The sequence below is a fragment of the Dermacentor albipictus genome, unplaced genomic scaffold (assembly GCF_038994185.2).
Source record: "Dermacentor albipictus isolate Rhodes 1998 colony unplaced genomic scaffold, USDA_Dalb.pri_finalv2 scaffold_125, whole genome shotgun sequence".
Classification (NCBI taxonomy): domain Eukaryota; kingdom Metazoa; phylum Arthropoda; class Arachnida; order Ixodida; family Ixodidae; genus Dermacentor; species Dermacentor albipictus.
Genome location: NW_027225679.1, coordinates 75001 through 87500, shown reverse-complemented (window position 1 = coordinate 87500; position 12500 = coordinate 75001). Strand labels below are relative to the sequence as shown.

At 56.5% G+C, this 12500-nt stretch overlaps 3 non-coding genes across 3 annotated transcripts; 2 read left to right on the top strand and 1 right to left on the bottom strand.

The window, feature by feature from the left end:
* Nucleotides 1-2730: 2730 nt before the first annotated feature.
* LOC139053431 (U2 spliceosomal RNA) lies at nt 2731-2922 on the bottom strand. The gene has a single exon (XR_011510477.1). It is a non-coding gene; the product is annotated as a U2 spliceosomal RNA (small nuclear RNA).
* Nucleotides 2923-8239: 5317 nt separating this feature from the next.
* LOC139053443 (small subunit ribosomal RNA) lies at nt 8240-10054 on the top strand. Its single transcript, XR_011510489.1, has one exon. It is a non-coding gene; the product is annotated as a small subunit ribosomal RNA (ribosomal RNA).
* Nucleotides 10055-11291: 1237 nt separating this feature from the next.
* LOC139053455 (5.8S ribosomal RNA) lies at nt 11292-11444 on the top strand. The gene has a single exon (XR_011510499.1). It is a non-coding gene; the product is annotated as a 5.8S ribosomal RNA (ribosomal RNA).
* The last annotated feature ends 1056 nt before the right edge of the window (nt 11445-12500 follow it).

Sequence of the window (12500 nt, the reverse complement as noted above, 5' to 3'; positions counted from 1 at the left end):
GTTCGTTGGTTCAATTGCATTTGTTGGCTCCTTGCAGCATGTCTAGATTTCATCTTTTTCAGTATTCCTAGTGTTCTCATTGTAGTATGAATAACCTGCAGATTTTTCGTTGTTGTTGTTATGCGTTATACAATGCTGAGCGATGTTTTTCCTTTCCTTGAAGCTAGCCATAGAAGTATAAAACTTTCTATAAACTCATTACAATAAGAATCCAGCATACGGTTCATCATCGGCTCGATAAACGTTCGGGAAGTGGCGACTTTTAATGCCGTGATCATGAAGCTTAACAGCAGAGCGTGTTCATCAGATATGCCAGGGGTGACGTAACGCAAGGCGTGAATCGAATCTAAGATTGAAATGGCGTTCTGAATTCTTTTGGTTCCAGATAGAACAAACAAAAATATATAAAAAAAGCATGTCATTGATTGTCATTCAAACCTCAAGAGCGCGTGGAGAAAGTGTTCCGGTTTACATTCGGCAAATCGAAATGAACGGCTAAAATTAACCTATCGTCTGGTTTCATGCGGGAGATCACGTGCGCACGCAAATTTCTTCGTACGGGAATTTTATGAAGTGAAGGCGGCTACAGATCATTTCCTTTGTCTAGTTCATGTTCGTAGGCGCAAATTGCAAACGTAATACTTGGAGGAACGTTTCCACTAATCTACAGGGGCTCTCTCATTTCTCCGATTGCTCGCAAACACATTGCATTGCTAGTCGTGACGTTTCACAGTGACGTTTCACCATGCCCGTCGAAGTTGATTACCAGTACCGCGCCAGCGTCGACCGGCCGGCGAAGCGACGAACTCAGCAGCGCATGCGCGAGGCCCTACAACACCCCAACCGAGCTACCCTGCTTATCGGAGAGAGCGAGTGCGCGTGAACGCGGGCTCGTCTGACGATCTGGATTAAAGAAAAAAAAAAAAGTGTGTCCGAGATATTGACAAAGACAAGTGGTCGCTGTCGCTCTGAGTCTTAGCGCGTTATAGAAAACGTGGGATGGCGGTGCTTCCTCGAGGGTCTAAAAGTACAATCTTCGAACTAGCGCTCCCGGCGGAACGTGGAGCTAGCATCCTTCTTCTTGGAACGGTTTGCAATGGACTGCTTGAATGTGCCGACCACGCGTCACGGGTCGCGTATAGAGCCAACGTTTGGCAAGAACGCGTCTAGCACAACCGATCGCGGTTGCGATAACCCATCGTTGGTAGCGAAAAAAAGAAAGAAAGAAAAAAAAAACACCTACCCGCAGCTTGTTAGCAGTAACCGTAAATGTGGTTCTAAATATAGGTTCGCTGGTCACTGAAACTTTCTCATAACGCACACCACTGTAGTCCAAAAAGAACAAAGCACGCACAATGGATATGATACAGCCGTCACCGCATGATTTCGCGTTTTCCTTATTGCATTACTTTCGTGGGCATGCGCGCTAGGGCCACGCAGGCCAGGAGGCAAGGGGAAAAATAAATAAGAAATGATACGCGATCCTCAGCATTGACTTGGCTGATGTGGCACTCGCATTTATGTTCTTTACCTTAGGCGAGCGCAACGCGCCAACTGAACTCCAATTTCCCATAACGGAAATTCGTATTTGGCCATTTGGTTGTATTTTTGGCTGATGTTCGCGTTTTTCGCCCGAGCATGCGCTTCACTGCGCCGCTCGTTGCCCCTTCAATGCGGCTTCACTGCCCTGCAGGCGTGTTCTGCGTCAAGCCGAACCACCAGGCAAAAAGCCTGGGCGCCGCCATCTTGTTGAGAGCGGCGCCGGGGACACAATCGCGCCTAGCTCATTGAGTTTTCCCCCAAAACTGAACGAAATAGCCTTATTTAAATGAGAAAGATGCCGCGAGTGCCGCAACGAAGGACCTTAAGGATTACCGAAGGGTAACTGAGGGCGACGCGACGAGCTTTGGAAAGAAGAATGATGGGTGTAGCGCTACGGGGGATAAGAATAGAGCAGATTCGGGGGGTGAGCGAACAAACGCGAGCTAATGACACCTTAGTTTAAACCAAGAAAAAGAAATGGGCGTGCGCAGGGCATGCAATGTGGGGGGAAGATCATCAATTAAGGGTTACCGACTGAATTCCAAGAGAAGGGAAGCGTAGCACGGGGTGGCGGAAATTTAGGAGGGCAGATTAGATTAGGAAGGGCGCAGGCACTAGACGGCGACCGTGACCGGGCTTACACGTGACCGGGGTGCTTGGAGAATAATGGGAGAGGTCTTTGCCCTGCAGTGGTCGTAGCCAGCAGGATGATGATGACGAAAAGGTAGCAACAGGTATTCATAACATACAGGTTGGAAAGCTGAGGCACCTCTGAACCCTTGAATATATTTCGCCACACTTGGCCATACGACAAGTTTGTTTTCGAGGCGCTCGGTCCCACTGCAGCGAAAATGTTGCCGGAAATCGGGCACTCCATTTTTGTTTCATAGGGAACCTTTCTTCCACTAGGGCAGCGGATTTTCGCAGGGCGAGCTTGCTGTCGTTTACGGATCAAAGCGATAGTGAACTCCAAAATGCAGTGTTGGCTTTGAGTGGGACTTACATTGATTGCAAAACCCACGGCTAATCACCCTTCCCCCCCCCCCCCCCCCCCAAGTGGCTCATTACAGCAGACAATCGTTCAGAAACACCGGCATCGTTGCGTATAGTATGGGAATGGTGCGTGTCACGTGAGTGCTCGCTTCGAGCTTGTGTTCTTCATTTTGATTGAATGAAGTCTCACCTAAGTGAGCGGGGGCCGATCCCGGAGGTAGTGCAATACCGGGCCGACCTGCGGCGGAGGTGAAGCAGGCTTCAAGCACTCCGCCAACTTCCAAAAATAGGTTTAATATCGTGGGTCCATATAGAACCCGTATCAGATATTAAGCTGATAAGAACAGATACTACACTTTGATCTTAGCCAAAAGGCCGAGAAGCGATGTCTTTCACTTCACTCCATTGTACCACTGCCTTGTGGGTGCCCTGGCGACATTGGTAACCTCAGCAACAGCGTGGGCAATCTTATAAAACCCAGCCCGTCTAGAGACTCTATGCTCTCTATCTCGCGAATCAACTCGCGACGCCTCAGTCTTTCACTGTTAACGAAACGCCGTCGCGTAGAAACGAGACCCGAGCGCAAGCTTGTTCGCAAGGCAAAACCAACGAAGGCAACCTCGTAGAAAACGGAACAGGCGAGCGGAAAACACGCGCAAGGGGAATGCTTACTTCCGTCTGAATGCGACCGCTCAAGGCGGCTTTCTTTGAGGCCTTCGTTTCAAGCCCGTGCGCAAGTGTAATACACTACGCGCATTTCCCTCATTTCCTTTTATTTACCGCAAGGCCCACTGAAAGTTTTCATACGGCACAGGCCGGGACGGATTGCAACGTGTCGATTCGACCGCTAGAATTAGGTAGCGCGCCTCATGTACGAATGAAAGAGAATGAAAAAAAAAAAATAAATAAATATAGAAAAGGCTGCGCACTCCTTCCAACCGGAAACATAGAGGGCAGGAAGATCGCCATGTGGAGCACAGGTGTTGTTAAAAAAGAAAGAAAGAAAGAAAGAAATAGCGCTACCCCATCATCTTTACCGTGTGCGTGTATACACACACACGCACACATATGCACGCGCACGCACGCGCGCGCGCGCACGCACACACACACACACACACACACACACACACACACACACATACGCACACATGCTAGCATAGCTTAAGCACAGCTGGAAAGCTCAGCCTTGCGCAAGAAAAAAGGACCACGCCCTTTCGCAAGCCCCTTTGAAACTTTTAAATGAGAAACATGTGTACAGCGAGGTCGTTCGAAACTGGCGCGAAAACGCATCCGCGCCATCTGTGTGCGGAACTAGGAAAACCTACGGCCTTCGCCATACAGAAAGAAAGGTAGATGGCGCGAGCTAACGCTCCGTTGCATACTAAGAACGAGAGCTAGTGAATAATGGCAGAAACGTCTTGGGAAGAGAGAAAAAAACAACAACAACAAAAAAAAAGAAAGACACGCAAGTTGTTGGCTCGCGCAAGCATTCTATTTTACAGCGAGTAAAGAGCATAGCAACTTCTCACAAGAGCAGCAAGAAAGACAAGAAGAACGTGAGAGAGGGGGAGAAACAGGCGCGTTTCTTTGGAATGCAGAGCATGCTGCACACACTATGAAGTGCCAAAGAGACGGGGAAAGCAGATGGCGCGATTGTGTATGTCCTCAAAGCTTGAAAACAATTTCTAAACTACAAGGTGTGCCGAAGTCCGCCTACTCTCATCAGGTTGCTCCCGCCTCCAATTGCATTTAAATTAAAATTACAGTCGCCTCAGAGGCAGAGAGAGAGAGAGAGAGAGAGAAAATGTGTACACTTGCTTCGCGCAGCTGCACCCGTTCAAATTTTACAGCAACAAGAGCACTCCCGCAGGCACAAAGTCCGCTGCCGCGTCCGCCGGGGCGGAATGCACTCGCTTCCGTAAATTGTCGTGCGGCAGACTGCTGCATCGTAGCACACCTGAAACCGCGCAGACGTCAGCGATCGCCGCGAGATCGCTGCGAGCGCTAAAGTCCGAAACCACGTCCGCCGGGGCGGCGGGAGCTCGATACCCCTTCACGAAACTTCTGCGTGTACACCGCCGCACGGCCACGGCGGAGTCGCTGGCATCCTGCGCGCAGTTGCATTGCGTCGCGCCGGGAATCGTTGAAGCCCCACGCAGACGTCGGCGTCGGCCCCGACCTGGCTGCGAGCGCTCGAAGAGACCAAGTCCGAAGCCACGTGAGCCGGGGCGGTGTGAGCGCGACTAAGTCCGAGACGACGTCAGCCGGGGCGGCGTGAGCGAGACCAAGTCCGAGACTACGTCAGCCGGGGCGTCGACTAAGTCCGAGACGACGTCAGCCGGGGCGTCGAGCACGCCGCGGTCGCTTTTCCCACTCTTACTCGAAAAATGGCGAAGGGGCCGCGCTAGCGTGCCTTGAATCGGTGAGCGGCGGTACCGCGGCGATCGCGAGAGCTCAAATCGGCCGTGCCAAGGCCAAATATTGGCGCTCGGCTCGGCGCAGTACGCCGCCTTGTCGCACGAGTACGGCCCCGTGGAGGTCTGGTCACTTATCGCTGCTCTTATAAGGGGCCGTACCGCCCTGGCCGACGTTGTACCGTAGTGCCGTTTTCGGCTTGCGCGTGTTCGTGGTGGTGTCCGCGCACCGCTCCGCACTCGAGAATCGTGCCCACGACGACGCGAGCGCTCGGAAGAGACGCAAGTCCGAAACCACGTGAGCCGGGGCGGTGTGAGCGCGACTAAGTCCGAGACGACGTCAGCCGGGGCGGCGTGAGCGAGACTAAGTCCGAGACTACGTCAGCCGGGGCGTCGACCAAGTCCGAGACGACGTCAGCCGGGGCGTCGAGCACGCCGCGCGCGCTTTTCCCACTCTTACTCGAAAAATGGCGAAGGGGCCGCGCTAGCGTGCCTTGAATCGGTGAGCGGCGGTACCGCGGCGATCGCGAGAGCTCAAATCGGCCGTGCCAAAGCCAAATATTGGCGCTCGGCTCGGCGCAGTACGCCGCCTTGTCGCACGAGTACGGCCCCGTGGAGGTCTGGTCACTTATCGCTGCTCTTATAAGGGGCCGTACCGCCCTGGCCGACGTTGTACCGTAGTGCCGTTTTCGGCTTGCGCGTGTTCGTGGTGGTGTCCGCGCACCGCTCCGCACTCGAGAATCGTGCCCACGACGACGCGAGCGCTCGGAAGAGACGAAAGTCCGAAACCACGTGAGCCGGGGCGGTGTGAGCGCGACTAAGTCCGAGACGACGTCAGCCGGGGCGGCGTGAGCGAGACTAAGTCCGAGACTACGTCAGCCGGGGCGTCGACCAAGTCCGAGACGACGTCAGCCGGGGCGTCGAGCACGCCGCGCGCGCTTTTCCCACTCTTACTCGAAAAATGGCGAAGGGGCCGCGCTAGCGTGCCTTGAATCGGTGAGCGGCGGTACCGCGGCGATCGCGAGAGCTCAAATCGGCCGTGCCAAAGCCAAATATTGGCGCTCGGCTCGGCGCAGTACGCCGCCTTGTCGCACGAGTACGGCCCCGTGGAGGTCTGGTCACTTATCGCTGCTCTTATAAGGGGCCGTACCGCCCTGGCCGACGTTGTACCGTAGTGCCGTTTTCGGCTTGCGCGTGTTCGTGGTGGTGTCCGCGCACCGCTCCGCACTCGAGAATCGTGCCCACGACGACGCGAGCGCTCGGAAGAGACGAAAGTCCGAAACCACGTGAGCCGGGGCGGTGTGAGCGCGACTAAGTCCGAGACGACGTCAGCCGGGGCGGCGTGAGCGAGACTAAGTCCGAGACTACGTCAGCCGGGGCGACGAGCACGCCGCGCGCGCTTTTCGCACTCTTACTCGAAAAATGGCGAAGGGGCCGCGCTAGCGTGCCTTGAATCGGTGAGCGGCGGTACCGCGGCGATCGCGAGAGCTCAAATCGGCCGTGCCAAGGCCAAATATTGGCGCTCGGCTCGGCGCAGTACGCCGCCTTGTCGCACGAGTACGGCCCCGTGGAGATCTGGTCACTTATCGCTGCTCATATAAGGGGGCCGTACCGCCCTGGCCGACGTTGTACCGTAGTGCCATTTTCGGCTTGCGCGTGTTCGTGGTGGTGTCCGCGCACCGCTCCGCACTCGAGAATCGTGCCCACGACGACGCGAGCGCTCGGAAGAGACGGAAGTCCGAAACCACGTGAGCCGGGGCGGTGTGAGCGCGACTAAGTCCGAGACGACGTCAGCCGGGGCGGCGTGAGCGAGACTAAGTCCGAGACTACGTCAGCCGGGGCGACGAGCACGCCGCGCGCGCTTTTCGCACTCTTACTCGAAAAATGGCGAAGGGGCCGCGCTAGCGTGCCTTGAATCGGTGAGCGGCGGTACCGCGGCGATCGCGAGAGCTCAAATCGGCCGTGCCAAGGCCAAATATTGGCGCTCGGCTCGGCGCAGTACGCCGCCTTGTCGCACGAGTACGGCCCCGTGGAGATCTGGTCACTTATCGCTGCTCATATAAGGGGGCCGTACCGCCCTGGCCGACGTTGTACCGTAGTGCCGTTTTCGGCTTGCGCGTGTTCGTGGTGGTGTCCGCGCACCGCTCCGCACTCGAGAATCGTGCCCACGACGACGCGAGCGCTCGGAAGAGACAGAAGTCCGAAACCACCTGAGCCGGGCCGCGGCGGGAGCTCGACGCCCGTCACGCAACTTTGGCGTACAAGCCACCGCACGGCCGCGACTGAGTCGTCGCCACCGTCCGGCTGGCTGCACTATAGCACGCCGGGAACCGGGAAAGAACCGCGCAGAGGTCGTCGTTTTGCCGCGGCGTTGGCGCGAGCGCGCGAAGAGACAAAGTCCGAAACGGCGTCAGCCGGGGTGTCGAGCACGCCGCCCGCGCCGGTCGCACTCGTGCTCGGAAACGGCGAAAGGGCCGCGCTAGCGTGCGGCCCCGTAGGGGCACAGAAAGGCGATTGTTCTGGAAACCGCGCTGTCCATAGGCGAGAGATTGCCGTTCGCGCATTCGGTCGACGCGCTGCGCTTTCACGACTTCGGCATTGCGCTGCCGACGTAAGCTTTCCATCTCGCTCGCGGCGCTGCGAGGCGGCACGATTTTCGCCAAACGCTCGTCGAAAGTGGCACGAGTACGGCCCCATGGAGATTTGGGAACTTATCGCTGCTATTATATGGGGGTCCCAGAGAGCAGTCGCCCCCAAAAGCGACCTGGGTGTTTGATATGCGGCGGGCTTCGTGCCCGTCAAGCGTGTCCCCGGTATCGCTCCCGTGGATCCCACAGCTGACGTCTGCAGCCTCATCCGCTTGATGCGTTAGGGGCTGGTTGTCGGACGACGCTTTCTCCACGATATCGAGTTGTGTTCCGCATCGTCCTCGGACGAGTCAAATGCGAAAGCGCCGAAGGCGCGGGCGTGACCCGTCGCCTGGCGGCTTTGCCGTCTCGGCTACGTTGCAAGTGTCGGTCGGTCCACCTGTGCTGCGGGCTCAAGAGAAACCGCAAGCCGTGATCGAGTCGACACAACCAGTCTATCGAGAATGTTGCGTGCTTCTTGCCGCGTGGCGATACCCGGCCCTTCGGGGAGGGCGCCGTAGCGAGCTCGAACGCCGTCGTCTCGGACTGTGCAAAGTGCTACTCTTTGCAAGAACGAAGCGTGCTGGGGCGCCTGAAGGTGGCCTCGGCATCGCAAAAACGGCGTCCGGCCTGCTTGACAGGCGGGACGCGCAGTTGAACGATTACCTGGTTGATCCTGCCAGTAATCATATGCTTGTCTCAAAGATTAAGCCATGCATGTCTAAGTACATGCCGAAATAAGGCGAAACCGCGAATGGCTCATTAAATCAGTTATGGTTCCTTAGATCGTTTCTTCCTACTTGGATAACTGTGGCAATTCTAGAGCTAATACATGCAGTGAGCCTGAAGCCCTTTGGGCGACGGGTGCTTTTATTAGACCAAGATCGATCGGGTTTCGGCCCGTATTGTGTGGTGACTCTGGATAACTTTGTGCTGATCGCATGGCCACGAGCCGGCGACGTTTCTTTCAAGTGTCTGCCTTATCAACTTTCGATGGTAGGTTACTTGCTTACCATGGTTGTTACGGGTAACGGAGAATCAGGGTTCGATTCCGGAGAGGGAGCCTGAGAAACGGCTACCACATCCAAGGAAGGCAGCAGGCGCGCAAATTACCCACTCCCGGCACGGGGAGGTAGTGACGAAAAATAACAATACGGGACTCTTTTGAGGCCCCGTAATTGAAATGAGTACACTCTAAATCCTTTAACGAGGATCAATTGGAGGGCAAGTCTGGTGCCAGCAGCCGCGGTAATTCCAGCTCCAATAGCGTATACTAAAGCTGCTGCGGTTAAAAAGCTCGTAGTTGGATCTCAGTTCCAGACGAGTAGTGCATCTACCCGATGCGACGGCTCGGACTGAACATCATGCCGGTCCTTTCTTGGTGCACTTCATTGTGTGCCTCGAGAAGGCCGGTGCTTTTACTTTGAAAAAATTAGAGTGCTCAACGCAGGCGAGTCGCCTGAATAAACTTGCATGGAATAATAGAACAAGACCTCGTTTCTGTTCTGTTGGTTTTTGGAATACGAGGTAATGATTAAGAGGGACAGACGGGGGCATTCGTATTGCGGCGCTAGAGGTGAAATTCTTGGACCGTCGCAAGACGAACTACTGCGAAAGCATTTGCCAAGAATGTTTTCTTTGATCAAGAACGAAAGTCAGAGGTTCGAAGGCGATCAGATACCGCCCTAGTTCTGACCATAAACGATGCCAACCAGCGATCCGCCTGAGTTACTCAAATGACTCGGCGGGCAGCTTCCGGGAAACCAAAGTGTTTGGGTTCCGGGGGAAGTATGGTTGCAAAGCTGAAACTTAAAGGAATTGACGGAAGGGCACCACCAGGAGTGGAGCCTGCGGCTTAATTTGACTCAACACGGGAAAACTTACCCGGCCCGGACACTGGGAGGATTGACAGATTGAGAGCTCTTTCTTGATTCGGTGGATGGTGGTGCATGGCCGTTCTTAGTTGGTGGAGCGATTTGTCTGGTTAATTCCGATAACGAACGAGACTCTAGCCTATTAAATAGGTGCGGGGTTCCCAGCACCTTACAACCTTCTTAGAGGGACAAGCGGCTCCTAGCCGCACGAAACAGAGCAATAACAGGTCTGTGATGCCCTTAGATGTCCGGGGCCGCACGCGCGCTACACTGAAGGAAGCAGCGTGTCTTTATCCCTGTCTGAAAAGACTGGGTAACCCGTGGAACTTCTTTCGTGATTGGGATAGGGGCTTGCAATTGTTCCCCTTGAACGAGGAATTCCCAGTAAGCGCGAGTCATAAGCTCGCGTTGATTACGTCCCTGCCCTTTGTACACACCGCCCGTCGCTACTACCGATTGAATGATTTAGTGAGGTCTTCGGACCGATGTCCGGCGCGGCCTTTCGGTTGCGCCGGTCTGTTGGAAAGATGACCAAACTTGATCATTTAGAGGAAGTAAAAGTCGTAACAAGGTTTCCGTAGGTGAACCTGCGGAAGGATCATTACCGGATTGTTCGAGGGTGACGAGCGCCATTGTTTCTACCCCGTGTGGGTGAAGCAGCTCGCTGCGCCCGACGCTTTCCGCCGCTGGCCCCGCTTGGACGCGGGGACGGCTATACCCGAACATGCCGGGGATTGCCCGAATTTCGAAGGGCGCCCCGTGCCAAATTTGTTGCGCCCAGTGGACGCCGGCTGCAACCTTGGACGGTTGGCTTGGCCGCGCCCGCGGGTAGAAACGGCGTAACGCACACTGTTGGGTGGGCTTTCTGAAGTCCGCCTCGGCACTCTTGCGCGGAATGGGAGTAAGACGACCCGACCTGCTGCTCTTGCCCAGTACGAGGGGAACGGCGAAGCGTGCGGTCGGTCAAGGAACTGACGGTCGAGAGCTAATGCCGCTGCCGCTTAGTACACACGGAACCGTGGTGCGAGCGCTCTCCCGTCCTCCGCGGCAAACGCTGCCGAGTCTGAAAAGGCTGGCGGCTGCCGGTCGCTTCCTGCGGCGAGTGTGGAGTAACGACCCGACTTTGTTGCTGCCCAAGTACTAAAGGAACGGTGCGGCGCTCGGTCGGTCATGGAACCGGCGGTATTGAGGGTGCGGCTGCCAAGTACGGAAGGAACCGTGGCCTAAAGCACTCTCCCGTCCTCCGCGGCAAATTCCACCGCGCCCGAAAGGGCCGGAGGCTGCCGGTCGGCTCCCGCTCGTGACGCGCGAGGTGTCGAGTTCGCGGTTCAATGCGACGACGTCTGCAGGCTATTTGCCCGCCGCCGAGGGAAAGGCGGCGTTGCTGCGAAGTACCGAAGGAAACGCGGCTTTGCTACGTCGGAAGCGTTCTGCGGTTTGCGGACTTGTGCGCTTTGGGAAGGCGCCGCACGTCGAAAGAGGAAGTACGGACAGACGAGGGACTGTAATCCCGTATTCGAACGCACTTGCGGCCAGGCCCTTGCTGGCTTCGTCTTCCGCCTCAAGTAGACTTGTTGTGGCTCCGGCGCAGAGAGCCGTCCCTGGCACTGGCCGAGTGGCTTTGGAGAGCTGCGCGAGTACGCGCGCGCCAAGCTCTTGTCTTTCGTCTCGAGTAGGCTGTTGGATCAGCAGCGGTCATGCGGAAACGCGTGACCGCCGAACGAAAGAGCGAAACAGGAGTAGCGCACGCCGAAAGGCGCTCTTCGAAACCACACACAGGGAGACGCCACGTGCCTGAAACACTGGTTGTACTGTACTGAATTGAACAAACTATTTTTCACGACTCTAAGCGGTGGATCACTCGGTTCTCGGGTCGATGAAGAACGCAGCCAGCTGCGAGACTTGGTGTGAATTGCAGGACACACTGAGCACTGATTCTTTGAACGCACATTGCGGCCTTGGGTCTTCCCTTGGCTTCGTCTGTCTGAGGGTCGGATCACATATCAAGAGAGCCTTCGGCGCACAGGGAACGTGCGTCCGTCGACTCGTTTTGACCGCGTCGGCATCATGGACAGTACGTTGAGCGCTGAAGCCACGCGCCAGCAACCTCACGAGAAGGAGACGGTGGCGAGCCGTCGTGCCAAATCTTCGAAGAGACGGAAACGAGGCATTACTACTGCAGCGTGACGAGTGCGCGCCTCTGGCAAGACCGCCGCAGGATGGAGTCGGATACCTGCAGGGAAAGAGCGGTCCAAGCTCGAGGCGCGAACGTCTGTTGCCTTGTAGCGCGCACCTTTGCGAGAGAGTCGGAAGCGATCGCAATTTGCGTTGTTTGCCTTCGGAGTACGTCGAGCTCCAGAGCTGGTCGCTCGCTCACGTCACCGCAGCTGTGTGGGCGCCCTTCCGGGCTTCGTCGCACGAATGGGAATCGGCAGATTCGTGCGAGGAGCGGGGAGGAGAAGGGTGGCCCCCGAAAGCGGTTCGACGCGAGAGCGCCGTCTGCGAGCGAGAAGAGCACGGCACGGCGGAGAATTGCCGCGAGACGGAAAATGTCTCCCTCGAGAGCGTTGGCCGAGCTGAAGCGTTCCGTCGTAGTCCGCCGTCGGTCCAAGTGCTTCGCAGTCTCTGTCCCCTTAAGACTGGGCCACTCCAGTTGGGGCAGGGGCGACGCTACACGAGACGATGCCTCCCGCCAGGTTTTAGTCGCCCCTGCGGTGCCCGCTGAAGCGGCGCGCTGCTAAGGCGATCTTTGCCTCGGTGGTGTTTTGGGCTTCAGACACGGTCGCTTACCACGCAACTGCTCGTGCGCCGCACGCGTGCAGGCGGTTCACCGCCTGCCAGCCTCGTCTATAAGTAGCTCCGTGTTGGGCGAAGGACGTGGTAGGGCGTCGCACTCGGTTGGCGCTGGGTTTTCGAACGTGTCGAGTCCGTTTCGGCATGTACCGCTCGTATGACGCACGCGCGCAGGCGTTGTGCCGCCTGCCAGCCTCGTCCGTAAGGACGTGGCAGGGCGTCGTACTCGGTCGTGCTGGAATGGGCGAAAGCGATGT